The sequence below is a fragment of the Heptranchias perlo genome (genome assembly GCF_035084215.1).
Source record: "Heptranchias perlo isolate sHepPer1 chromosome 15 unlocalized genomic scaffold, sHepPer1.hap1 SUPER_15_unloc_1, whole genome shotgun sequence".
Classification (NCBI taxonomy): domain Eukaryota; kingdom Metazoa; phylum Chordata; class Chondrichthyes; order Hexanchiformes; family Hexanchidae; genus Heptranchias; species Heptranchias perlo.
Window position 1 is genome coordinate 1,013,480 of NW_027138214.1, and position 14,750 is coordinate 1,028,229.

Genomic DNA, 14,750 nt, shown 5'->3' on the forward strand with positions numbered 1-14,750 from the left:
ACAGATGGTCTGGTGATTATCACATTGCTGTTTGTGGGATCTTGCTGTGTGCAAATTGGCTGCTGTGTTTCCTACTTTACAACAGTGACTACACTTCAGAAGTATTTCATTGGCTGTAAAGCGCTTTGGGATGTCCTGAGGGTGTGAAACATATTATAGGAATGCAAGTCTTTCTCTCTTTCTTATGCCAGCTGCCAGGATAGCAAGCATCAACAAGGAGGAGCAGGTATTGTTCGTTACAGTCAAGCTGAACATTAGTGGAATGGTCTCCTTTCCTGTTGATGAATTGATTGGATTGATACCTGGGGCACATGTGGCCAGATTGGTAACATCTATAACAATTTGAGGGTGAATTTCCAGGGATTCATCTGCTCACCTGTTGTAACTTCAGGCGGAAGAGCCAAGGAAAGCCTGGGGAAAAATCACAGAAATCCACCCCCTTCCACTTTGGGGCAGCTCGTGACTCTAAAACTCAACGGCCCTTTCACTTTGGGGCAGCTCGTGACTCTAAAACTCAACGGCCCTTTCACTTTGGGGCAGCTCGTGACTCTAGAACTCAATGGCCCTTTCACTTTGGGGCAGCTCGTGACTCTAGAACTCAATGGCCCTTTCACTTTGGGGCAGCTCGTGACTCTAGAACTCAACGGCCCTTTCACTTTGGGGCAGCTCGTGACTCTAAAACTTAACGGCCCTTTCACTTTGGGGCAGCTCGTGACTCTAAAACTCAACGGCCCTTCCATGTTGCTAATGAACTGGCTGGCTTTGGCAAAGAAGGCATCAGTCACCAGATTGATGCACACGTGCACAGCTGATTGAGTAATGTTCCCTGTAGCAGCCTGGAATGATCTGGTGGCAATAAAAAAACTGAGGGTTGTGATGACTTTGACAGCGACTGACAATAGGGTCCTTGATGGAGGTGGGCTACCAGTCACTTTACAGTAGGAGGCACAACATTCATTCTGCAATGTGCATATGTGAGAAGCAGCAGCGGAGGTTAGGACCAGTGCCTGGAATTTGGGCTGCTGCTCATTACTTACAACAGGTATGCTTTAGGTTTGTGTGCACCTGTGAAAGGGCCCACATCCATTAGGAATGGTTTTAGGTTCTGCTGAAGGATATAAAAGACTGCAGCAGCTCTAAGGTAGACAGTCTTCAGTCACTGAAGGTGATCTGCATGTGGAACACTGAGCTGCTTGTATTCTGCCTTTGATTTTGTGGCTCACTTTGACCAGCTCGCTGACCGTGACCTGTTCACGCACCATGACCTGCTCACGCACCTTGACCTGCTCACGCACCTTGACCTGCTCACGCACCTTCATAGGAACATTAGGAACAGGAGTAGTCCATTCAATCCCTTGAGCCTGTCCGCCATTCAATTAGATCATTGCTGATCTGCATCTCAACTCCATTTACCACCTTGGTTCCATAACCCTTAATACTCTTGCCTAACAAAAATCTACCAAGCTCAGTTTTAAAATTTTCACCTATTGGCTCACCTTTTAGGAACAGTGCCCCAAAAATTCTGGCCTCGAGATTCGTAGGAGAAATACATCTAAAATGGAGTTTTAGCTTGAAAGTTGACCACACAAAATGGAATTCAGATGTAGTATAGAATTATAGAACAAAGAGATCTGGGAGTACAGGTTCACAGCTCCTTGAAAGTGGAGTCACAGGTGGATAGGGTGGTGAAGAAGGCATTCAGCATGCTTGGTTTCATTGGTCAGAACATTGAATACAGGAGTTGGGATGTCTTGTTGAAGTTGTACAAAACATTAGTAAGGCCACACTTGGAATACTGTGTACAGTTCTGGTCACCCTATTATAGAAAGGATATTATTAAACTAGAAAGAGTAAAGAAAAGATTTACTAGGATGCTACCGGGACTTGATGGTTTGACTTATAGGGAGAGGTTGGATAGACTGAGACTTTTTTCCCTGGAGAGTAGGAGGTTTAGGGGTGATCTTATAGAAGTCTATAAAATAATGAGGGGCATAGATAAGGTAGATAGTCAAAATCTTTTCCCAAAGGTAGGGGAGTCTATAACGAGGGGGCATAGATTTAAGGTGAGAGGGGAGAGATACAAAAGGGTCCAAAGGGGCAAATTTTTTCACTCAAAGGGTGGTGAGTGTCTGGAACGAGCTGCCAGAGGCAGTAGTAGAGGCGGGTACAATTTTGTCTTTTAAAAAGCATTTGGACAGTTACATGGGTAAGATGGTTATAGAGGGATATGGGCCAAGTGCAGGCAATTGGGACGAGCTTAGTGGTATAAACTGGGCGACATGGACATGTTGGGCCGAAGGGCCTGTTTCCATGTTGTAAACTTCTATGATTCTCTGATTCTATGATTCTATATAGAAAGCTAGAAGAGGCTTTTATCTAACTTAAGCTCTCAGCTAGTTCAAGCCATGAAAAAGCCATAAACTGATTAAAGCCATAAAACCTCTGGGTTAATTGCACCAGGAAGATCTGTGACATTCATTGCTGCAATAACAATGTTGCTGTTCCCCATTTACAATAATACCTAGGCAGGATAAGCAGGTCACTTCACCCCATTTATCTCAAAATCCCTTCAGAAATGCAAGTTGGATATTGGGAAGCAGCCACAAAATGGAGACACGATATCTGTCCCACTCCAAATAATGTCATGCCCCAGTAACTGAATGACAGTCACAGGACAGTACTTTATCAGGTTTAACTGGCGGGGGGGGAGGGGGAGGTGTGGGGGGGTGGGGGGGTGGGGAGGAGACCGACTGGCACAGGTGACACTATAGAGGGGAAACCGAGGGAGGGGAAAGTGGAGAAACCGAGGGAGGGGAAAGTGGGGAAACCGAGGGAGGGGAAGGTGGGGAAACCGAGGGAGGGGAAGGTGGGGAAACCGAGGGAGGGGAAGGTGGGGAAACCGAGGGAGGGGAAGGTGGGGAAACCGAGGGAGGGGAAGGTGGGGAAACCGAGGGAGGGGAAGGTGGGGAAACCGAGGGAGGGGAAGATGGGGAAACCGAGGGATGGGAAGATGGGGAAACCGAGGGAGGGGAAGATGGGGAAACCGAGGGAGGGGAAGATGGGGAAACCGAGGGAGGGGAAGGTGGGGAAACCGAGGGAGGGGAAGGTGGGGAAACCGAGGGAGGGGAAGGTGGGGAAACCGAGGGAGGGGAAGGTGGGGAAACCGAGGGAGGGGAAGGTGGGGAAACCGAGGGAGGGGAAGATGGGGAAACCGAGGGATGGGAAGATGGGGAAACCGAGGGAGGGGAAGATGGGGAAACCGAGGGAGGGGAAGATGGGGAAACCGAGGGAGGGGAAGGTGGGGAAACCGAGGGAGGGGAAGGTGGGGAAACCGAGGGAGGGGAAGGTGGGGAAACCGAGGGTGGGAGGAACTTTGATTCCACCAGTAACTAATGGTAACTCACTGAAATTGCACTGATAACTAATAGTAAAGTGGTAACACTCAGATTCTCCTCATAACCAACAGTAATACAATAACTGATAGTCTACATTTAACTGGTAGTAATGGGTGTAATGCTATCCTACCCGATAACTTGTAGTAATCCTATAAGCTACCGATATTCACCCTGAAACCAGAGCCAGAATCCCCCTGTATTACATAAGGTGCAGTCGGGCTCCCCAGTTATTGCCATTATTAACAGGCCTGATCTCTCTCCCTATCTCCTTCGACTGTGGTTTGGAATCTAGTTCCATGTGAAGGTGATAACTGAACTGGGAGCCTCAGTCAGAGCCGATCTGTACTTGGATTTCACACGCCAAAACCGACCTGAATCAAACCAAGAGATCACACAAAGGGCAGTGGGCTCAGTGTTTGGGGCAATTCTCACAGGCCACATGGTCCTAAACTCAGCTCAGCACCAACATTTCGAAACCACTCCCTGAGTTTGCACTCAATAAATAGAATTATAGAAATTACAGCACAGGAGGACGACATTCGGCCCCCTGTGCTGGTGCTATCTCTCCTATAACTCCATTCCCCCTGCCCAAAGATCTTTTTACATTCCTCCTTTTCAAATATATATCTCATTCCCTTTGAAATTAAGTTTTAGCTTCTACCTCAATAATCACATGTGGTGAAGTATCCCATAGTCTAACAGCCCTCAGTTCAATAACCTTCCTCCTCCCTGCCCCCTTGTTTCTTCCAGTGAGAATCCTTGATTTCCATTCCCTTGCTCCCCATTTGCCCAGCAGTGTAAATAATCTGTCACTATTTACCCACAGTAAGGTCCCAGGTTTCACTCACCCCTTTCCTGGCCGCTCCCACTCACCATGTTGCTGCTGCTGCTCCCGACTCTGCTGGAAATGCTGGTCCCCATGCCCACCCCATTCTCCCCCCACCCGCTTGAGCCCCAATCCCCCCCCCCGTCCCCTAGTCCTCTTCTCCAGCCCATTCCCCTTCTCTCCCCAACCTCCCATCCCCTTATCCTCCATTCCCCAGTCTCCCTCTCTCCCCTAGCCCCAATTCCCCAGTCGCCATCTCTCCCCATGACCTCATTCCCCAGTCTCGCTCTGCCCCCCACCCCAATATCAGAAACTCCCCTTCAGAGCACCCCCCAATCCGATTGCTGAGACACCCCCGGGTTCCCGAGACCCCTGATTGCTGAGACTCCCCCGGTTCCCGAGCCCCCCGATTGCTGAGACACCCCCGGTTCCCGAGCCCCCCGATTGCTGAGACACCCCCGGTTCCCGAGCCCCCCCCAGTTCCCGAGCCCCCCCCGGTTCCCGAGCCCTATGATTGCTGAGCCCCCCCCCCTGGTTCTCGAGCCCCCCCCGATTGCTGAGACTCCCCCAGTTCCCGAGCCCCCCGATTGCTGAGACTCCCCCAGTTCCGGAGCCCCCCCAGTTCCCGAGCCCCCCCCTATTGCTGAGACTCCCCCAGTTCCCGAGCCCCCCCAGTTCCCGAGCCCCCCGATTGCTGAGACTCCCCCAGTTCCCGAGCCCCCCCACGGTTCCCGAGCCCCCCCCTATTGCTGAGACTCTCCCAGTTCCCGAGCCCCCCCAGTTCCCGAGCCCCCCGATTGCTGAGACTCCCCCAGTTCCCGAGCCCTATGATTGCTGAGCACCCCCCCCACGGTTCCCGAGCCCCCCGATTGCTGAGACTCTCCCAGTTCCCGAGCCCTCCTATTGCTGAGACTCCCCCGGTTCCCAAATCCCCCGATTGCCGAGCCCCCCACAGATTCCCAACTCTCCGGCCCCCTCCCAACTGCACTCCACCTGGTCGTGACTCTCTGCCCATGACGTTGATGAGCCGGAGGATTCTGTAACAGCAGCAGGTGACGTCATGGAGCGAGGGGTTGCGGTGGGGGGCCATTACGACGGGAAATTTAAATCGCTAATCTCCTGGGCATCTGGGGGCAGTGCTCGGGGGGTGGGGGCATTCCTCGATTCTGGGAAACTCCCGGTCATTATGGGAGGATTGGGAACCCTGCCTCATTTAAATAATGTATTCAGCGCTTTAAATGCTTCTGTCCGGCGCTCTGGACGCCAACAGAGCAGCCCGATCCAATATGGCGGGTGGCGCGCCTCCGTCTGGAAATGAGCGTGCGCTCCCTGCCCACCATATTGAAATCTTTGGTGCCCGTTTAACCATTGAATTCCTAGGCGGCTATCACATGAGCCCAGAAATCCTTTGTAGAAATGCAATGATGTCGTGAAAGGGTTAATGTTTCTCGCCCAGCTGGGGCGGAGGCGGGGAACGAGGGGGAGGGGCGCGGTAGATAGGATCTCACATCATTACAAATGCAGTATCTTTCACCACTCTTTTTTCAGCACAAAACAATCCTCCATTTTAAACGCTCTCCTCAGTGCGAGGGAAGTGATATCTGACATTTCTGATCAAATGGCGGAATTCTCCAGAGGGTTCCGGAATGTTCCAGATTGCACGTGGACTCCCTGATCCGCTGATATTTTTTGCTTTCTTTTTGCAATTTGGTCCCAGAACACTGAAGATTAAAGTGAACCGACCCACATTAACATGCACGCCTTTTAAATTCAACGTCTCAGCCACTGGATGTTAGATGCAATTTAAAGTCCAGGGTCAATGGAAGGGCAAATGTTTCCCTGGGTCGGTCAGAATTTTCTAAACATTCTTGTAGTTTGACGAAGCCAGTCCTGCATCACCAGCGAATGTTCTTCAAACTAGATTCCAGCCAGGAAATTACTTGCAACAAAGCTGCTAATTTTGTTCCACTTACAACAAGCAAATATATCAGCCGGTCACGCCCAATAAGACAGGCGAGAACAATAAAAGGCGGATCAGTAGGTCAAAGTGAGCTGCACACAGGCCGTGTACAATCTGCTCCTTACACAGGCCGTGTACAATCTGCTCCTTACACAGGCCGTGTACAATCTGCTCCTTACACAGGCAGTGTACAATCTGCTCCTTACACAGGCCGTGTACAATCTGCTCCTTACACAGGCCGTGTACAATCTGCTCCTTACACAGGCCGTGTACAATCTGCTCCTTACACAGGCCGTGTACAATCTGCTCCTTACACAGGCCGTGTACAATCTGCTCCTTACACAGGCCGTGTACAATCTGCTCCTTACACAGGCCGTGTACAATCTGCTCCTTACACAGGCCGTGTACAATCTGCTCCTTACACAGGCCGTGTACAATCTGCTCCTTACACAGGCCGTGTACAATCTGCTCCTTACACAGGCCGTGTACAATCTGCTCCTTACACAGGCCGTGTACAATCTGCTCCTTACACAGGCCGTGTACAATCTGCTCCTTACACAGGCCGTGTACAATCTGCTCCTTACACAGGCCGTGTACAATCTGCTCCTTACACAGGCCGTGTACAATCTGCTCCTTACACAGGCAGTGTACAATCTGCTCCTTACACAGGCAGTGTACAATCTGCTCCTTACACAGGCCGTGTACAATCTGCTCCTTACACAGGCCGTGTACAATCTGCTCCTTACACAGGCCGTGTACAATCTGCTCCTTACACAGGCCGTGTACAATCTGCTCCTTACACAGGCCGTGTACAATCTGCTCCTTACACAGGCCGTGTACAATCTGCTCCTTACACAGGCTGTGTACAATCTGCTCCTTACACAGGCCGTGTACAATCTGCTCCTTACACAGGCCGTGTAAAATCTGCTCCTTACACAGGCCGTGTACAATCTGCTCCTTACACAAGCCGTGTACAATCTGCTCCTTACACAGGCCGTGTACAATCTGCTCCTTACACAGGCCGTGTACAATCTGCTCCTTACACAGGCCGTGTGAGTTAACACTGATGAAATTACAAGATGTAAACAATGGAAATTGCTCATATTTGTGACATACGGATACTCCCAGATATGACATAGTGTGGGTAAGATACAGAGTAAAGCTCCCTCTACACTGTCCCATCAAACACTCCCATGGAGGTACAGCACAGGTTAGATACAGAGTAAAGCTCCCTCTACACTGTCCCATCAAACACTCCCATGGAGGTACAGCACAGGTTAGATACAGAGTAAAGCTCCCTCTACACTGTCCCATCAAACACTCCCATGGAGGTACAGCACAGGTTAGATACAGAGTAAAGCTCCCTCTACACTGTCCCATCAAACACTCCCAGGGGCAGGTACAGGGTTAGATACAGAGTAAAGCTCCCTCTACACTGTCCCATCAAACACTCCCATGGAGGTACAGCACAGGTTAGATACAGAGTAAAGCTCCCTCTACACTGTCCCATCAAACACTCCCATGGAGGTACAGCACAGGTTAGATACAGAGTAAAGCTCCCTCTACACTGTCCCATCAAACACTCCCAGGGGCAGGTACAGGGTTAGATACAGAGTAAAGCTCCCTCTACACTGTCCCATCAAACACTCCCATGGAGGTACAGCACAGGTTAGATACAGAGTAAAGCTCCCTCTACACTGTCCCATCAAACACTCCCAGGGGCAGGTACAGGGTTAGATACAGAGTAAAGCTCCCTCTACACTGTCCCATCAAACACTCCCAGGGCAGGTACAGCACGGGTTAGATACAGAGTAAAGCTCCCTCTACACTGTCCCATCAAACACTCCCATGGAGGTACAGCACAGGTTAGATACCGAGTAAAGCTCCCTCTACACTGTCCCATCAAACACTCCCAGGGCAGGTACAGCACAGGTTAGATACAGAGTAAAGCTCCCTCTACACTGTCCCATCAAACACTCCCAGGGCAGGTACAGCACGGGTTAGATACAGAGTAAAGCTCCCTCTACACTGTCCCATCAAACACTCCCATGGAGGTACAGCACAGGTTAGATACCGAGTAAAGCTCCCTCTACACTGTCCCATCAAACACTCCCATGGAGGTACAGCACAGGTTACATACAGAGTAAAGCTCCCTCTACACTGTCCCATCAAACACTCCCAGGGGCAGGTACAGGGTTAGATACAGAGTAAAGCTCCCTCTACACTGTCCCATCAAGCACTCCCATGGAGGTACAGCACAGGTTAGATACCGAGTAAAGCTCCCTCTACACTGTCCCATCAAACACTCCCAGGGCAGGTACAGCACAGGTTAGATACAGAGTAAAGCTCCCTCTCCACTGTCCCATCAAACACTCCCATGGAGGTACAGCACAGGTTAGATACAGAGTAAAGCTCCCTCTACACTGTCCCATCAAACACTCCCAGGGCAGGTACAGCACGGGTTAGATACAGAGTAAAGCTCCCTCTCCACTGTCCCATCAAACACTCCCAGGGCAGGTACAGCACGGGTTAGATACAGAGTAAAGCTCCCTCTACACTGTCCCATCAAACACTCCCATGGAGGTACAGCACAGGTTAGATACCGAGTAAAGCTCCCTCTGCACTGTCCCATCAAACACTCCCAGGGCAGGTACAGCACGGGTTAGATACAGAGTAAAGCTCCCTCTACACTGTCCCATCAAACACTCCCAGGGCAGGTACAGCACGGGTTAGATACAGAGTAAAGCTCCCTCTCCACTGTCCCATCAAACACTCCCAGGGCAGGTACAGCACAGGTTAGATACAGAGTAAAGCTCCCTCTACACTGTCCCATCAAACACTCCCAGGGCAGGTACAGCACGGGTTAGATACAGAGTAAAGCTCCCTCTCCACTGTCCCATCAAACACTCCCAGGGCAGGTACAGCACGGGTTAGATACAGAGTAAAGCTCCCTCTACACTGTCCCATCAAACACTCCCATGGAGGTACAGCACAGGTTAGATACCGAGTAAAGCTCCCTCTGCACTGTCCCATCAAACACTCCCAGGGCAGGTACAGCACGGGTTAGATACAGAGTAAAGCTCCCTCTGCACTGTCCCATCAAACACTCCCAGGGCAGGTACAGCACGGGTTAGATACAGAGTAAAGCTCCCTCTCCACTGTCCCATCAAACACTCCCAGGGCAGGTACAGCACAGGTTAGATACAGAGTAAAGCTCCCTCTACACTGTCCCATCAAACACTCCCAGGACAGGTACAGGGTTAGATACAGAGTAAAGCTCCCTCTACACTGTCCCATCAAACACTCCCAGGGCAGGTACAGCACGGGTTAGATACAGAGTAAAGCTCCCTCTACACTGTCCCATCAAACACTCCCGGGGCAGGTACGGGGTTAGATACAGAGTAAAGCTCCCTCTACACTGTCCCATCAAACACTCCCAGGGCAGGTACAGCACAGGTTAGATACAGAGTAAAGCTCCCTCTACACTGTCCCATCAAACACTCCCAGGGCAGGTACAGCACGGGTTAGATACAGAGTAAAGCTCCCTCTACACTGTCCCATCAAACACTCCCAGGACAGGTACAGGGTTAGATACAGAGTAAAGCTCCCTCTACACTGTCCCATCAAACACTCCCAGGGCAGGTACAGCACGGGTTAGATACAGAGTAAAGCTCCCTCTCCACTGTCCCATCAAACACTCCCAGGGCAGGTACAGCACAGGTTAGATACAGAGTAAAGCTCCCTCTACACTGTCCCATCAAACACTCCCAGGGCAGGTACAGCACGGGTTAGATACAGAGTAAAGCTCCCTCTCCACTGTCCCATCAAACACTCCCAGGGCAGGTACAGCACGGGTTAGATACAGAGTAAAGCTCCCTCTACACTGTCCCATCAAACACTCCCATGGAGGTACAGCACAGGTTAGATACCGAGTAAAGCTCCCTCTGCACTGTCCCATCAAACACTCCCAGGGCAGGTACAGCACGGGTTAGATACAGAGTAAAGCTCCCTCTGCACTGTCCCATCAAACACTCCCAGGGCAGGTACAGCACGGGTTAGATACAGAGTAAAGCTCCCTCTCCACTGTCCCATCAAACACTCCCAGGGCAGGTACAGCACAGGTTAGATACAGAGTAAAGCTCCCTCTACACTGTCCCATCAAACACTCCCAGGACAGGTACAGGGTTAGATACAGAGTAAAGCTCCCTCTACACTGTCCCATCAAACACTCCCAGGGCAGGTACAGCACGGGTTAGATACAGAGTAAAGCTCCCTCTACACTGTCCCATCAAACACTCCCGGGGCAGGTACGGGGTTAGATACAGAGTAAAGCTCCCTCTACACTGTCCCATCAAACACTCCCAGGGCAGGTACAGCACAGGTTAGATACAGAGTAAAGCTCCCTCTACACTGTCCCATCAAACACTCCCAGGGCAGGTACAGCACGGGTTAGATACAGAGTAAAGCTCCCTCTACACTGTCCCATCAAACACTCCCAGGACAGGTACAGGGTTAGATACAGAGTAAAGCTCCCTCTACACTGTCCCATCAAACACTCCCAGGGCAGGTACAGCACAGGTTAGATACAGAGTAAAGCTCCCTCTACACTGTCCCATCAAACACTCCCAGGGCAGGTACAGCACGGGTTAGATACAGAGTAAAGCTCCCTCTACACTGTCCCATCAAACACTCCCAGGACAGGTACAGGGTTAGATACAGAGTAAAGCTCCCTCTACACTGTCCCATCAAACACTCCCAGGACAGGTACAGGGTTAGATACAGAGTAAAGCTCCCTCTACACTGTCCCATCAAACACTCCCAGGGCAGGTACAGCACGGGTTAGATACAGAGTAAAGCTCCCTCTACACTGTCCCATCAAACACTCCCAGGACAGGTACAGGGTTAGATACAGAGTAAAGCTCCCTCTACACTGTCCCATCAAACACTCCCAGGGCAGGTACAGCACGGGTTAGATACAGAGTAAAGCTCCCTCTACACTGTCCCATCAAACACTCCCAGGACAGGTACAGGGTTAGATACAGAGTAAAGCTCCCTCTACACTGTCCCATCAAACACTCCCATGGAGGTACAGCACAGGTTAGATACAGAGTAAAGCTCCCTCTACACTGTCCCATCAAACACTCCCAGGGGCAGGTACAGGGTTAGATACAGAGTAAAGCTCCCTCTACACTGTCCCATCAAACACTCCCATGGAGGTACAGCACAGGTTAGATACAGAGTAAAGCTCCCTCTACACTGTCCCATCAAACACTCCCAGGGGCAGGTACAGGGTTAGATACAGAGTAAAGCTCCCTCTACACTGTCCCATCAAACACTCCCAGGGCAGGTACAGCACGGGTTAGATACAGAGTAAAGCTCCCTCTACACTGTCCCATCAAACACTCCCATGGAGGTACAGCACAGGTTAGATACCGAGTAAAACTCCCTCTACACTGTCCCATCAAACACTCCCAGGGCAGGTACAGCACAGGTTAGATACAGAGTAAAGCTCCCTCTACACTGTCCCATCAAACACTCCCAGGGCAGGTACAGCACGGGTTAGATACAGAGTAAAGCTCCCTCTACACTGTCCCATCAAACACTCCCATGGAGGTACAGCACAGGTTAGATACCGAGTAAAGCTCCCTCTACACTGTCCCATCAAACACTCCCATGGAGGTACAGCACAGGTTACATACAGAGTAAAGCTCCCTCTACACTGTCCCATCAAACACTCCCAGGGGCAGGTACAGGGTTAGATACAGAGTAAAGCTCCCTCTACACTGTCCCATCAAGCACTCCCATGGAGGTACAGCACAGGTTAGATACCGAGTAAAGCTCCCTCTACACTGTCCCATCAAACACTCCCAGGGCAGGTACAGCACAGGTTAGATACAGAGTAAAGCTCCCTCTCCACTGTCCCATCAAACACTCCCATGGAGGTACAGCACAGGTTAGATACAGAGTAAAGCTCCCTCTACACTGTCCCATCAAACACTCCCAGGGCAGGTACAGCACGGGTTAGATACAGAGTAAAGCTCCCTCTCCACTGTCCCATCAAACACTCCCAGGGCAGGTACAGCACGGGTTAGATACAGAGTAAAGCTCCCTCTGCACTGTCCCATCAAACACTCCCATGGAGGTACAGCACAGGTTAGATACCGAGTAAAGCTCCCTCTGCACTGTCCCATCAAACACTCCCAGGGCAGGTACAGCACGGGTTAGATACAGAGTAAAGCTCCCTCTACACTGTCCCATCAAACACTCCCAGGGCAGGTACAGCACGGGTTAGATACAGAGTAAAGCTCCCTCTCCACTGTCCCATCAAACACTCCCAGGGCAGGTACAGCACAGGTTAGATACAGAGTAAAGCTCCCTCTACACTGTCCCATCAAACACTCCCAGGGCAGGTACAGCACGGGTTAGATACAGAGTAAAGCTCCCTCTCCACTGTCCCATCAAACACTCCCATGGAGGTAAAGCACAGGTTAGATACAGAGTAAAGCTCCCTCTCCACTGTCCCATCAAACACTCCCAGGGCAGGTACAGCACGGGTTAGATACAGAGTAAAGCTCCCTCTACACTGTCCCATCAAACACTCCCATGGAGGTACAGCACAGGTTAGATACCGAGTAAAGCTCCCTCTGCACTGTCCCATCAAACACTCCCAGGGCAGGTACAGCACGGGTTAGATACAGAGTAAAGCTCCCTCTGCACTGTCCCATCAAACACTCCCAGGGCAGGTACAGCACGGGTTAGATACAGAGTAAAGCTCCCTCTCCACTGTCCCATCAAACACTCCCAGGGCAGGTACAGCACAGGTTAGATACAGAGTAAAGCTCCCTCTACACTGTCCCATCAAACACTCCCAGGACAGGTACAGGGTTAGATACAGAGTAAAGCTCCCTCTACACTGTCCCATCAAACACTCCCAGGGCAGGTACAGCACGGGTTAGATACAGAGTAAAGCTCCCTCTACACTGTCCCATCAAACACTCCCGGGGCAGGTACGGGGTTAGATACAGAGTAAAGCTCCCTCTGCACTGTCCCATCAAACACTCCCAGGGCAGGTACAGCACAGGTTAGATACAGAGTAAAGCTCCCTCTACACTGTCCCATCAAACACTCCCAGGGCAGGTACAGCACGGGTTAGATACAGAGTAAAGCTCCCTCTACACTGTCCCATCAAACACTCCCAGGACAGGTACAGGGTTAGATACAGAGTAAAGCTCCCTCTACACTGTCCCATCAAACACTCCCAGGGCAGGTACAGCACGGGTTAGATACAGAGTAAAGCTCCCTCTACACTGTCCCGTCAAACACTCCCAGGGCAGGTACAGCACGGGTTAAATGAAGATCCTTGAAGAGCTGAGGGAGGCCAGAATCCCCTGAGGACAAATGTATCATGGCAACTCCGAGCGAATCTGGACTTGATGCAGAGGATTCTTTGCATCGTCCGACCACACAATCTGAAGTCAGCAAGTGGCAACAGGTTCTATTGAGAAAGTTGAGGAACTAACAGTCGGAGTTCACAATGCAGCAAGTGTGGAATGTACCCCCCACTTTGGGGTTAGCAGCAATGTGAAAAACCTGAATGGCCCTGTCCGGCCGCCTTTTTGTCAAACAGGTTGAATTCTTCTGCTCTCCTAAAAGTGGTTTCAGTTACCTGTCAAATACATACTCGGCTGGCATGCTGGGTCATATTACACAAATGCCCCGTGTCTCTGTGTCTCATGCTCGCCTCTGAGTCAGAAGGTCGTGGGTTCCAGCCCTAGTCCAGGGACTTGAGCCTTAATCCAGGCTGACAATTCAGTCCAGTACTGAGGGAGTGCTGCACTGACAGAGGGGCCGTCCTTCAGATGAGACTTTAAAACGAGGCCCCATCTGCCCTCTCAGGTGGATATAAAAGATCCCATGACACTACTTTGAAGAAGAGCAGGGGAGTTCTCCCCGGTGTCCTGGCCAATATTTATTCCTCAACCTAAAATCACTAGAACAGATTATCGGGTCATTATCTCATTGCTGTTTGTGGGATCTTGCTGTGCACAAATTGGCTGCCGTGTTTCCTACTTTACAACAGTGACTACACTTCGAAAGTTCTTCAATGGCTGTAAAGCGCTGTGGGACGTCCTGAGGTGGTGAAAGGTGCTGGAGAAATGCAGGTTCTTCTTCTTCTCTCACAGCCACAAGCAATGTCGTCTGGGCAGATAATCTCGGTCACAGGTACTCATGCAGTGGCTGGCACTGCCCATCTGTTGATCCTTTGGTCATGCACCGTCTTCTCACACAGAGCTTGCTGAGATGGTCATAATATCTGCATGACCTGCAAACTCTTTGATGCCCATTTTGGGTGAGAAGTGACAGGTGATCACCAGGCGTTCGATGTAGATCAGACTCTCGTCAACACCAAGAGGAAGGGGGAGGGGGGAAGGGGGAGGGGGGAAGGGGGAGGGGGAAGGGGGAGGGGGGAAGGGGGGAGGGGGGAAGGGGAAGGGGGGAAGGGGAGGGGGAGAGGGAAGGGGCGGGGGAGAGGGAAGGGGCGGGGAAGAGAGGGTTCCAAGGGTCTCAC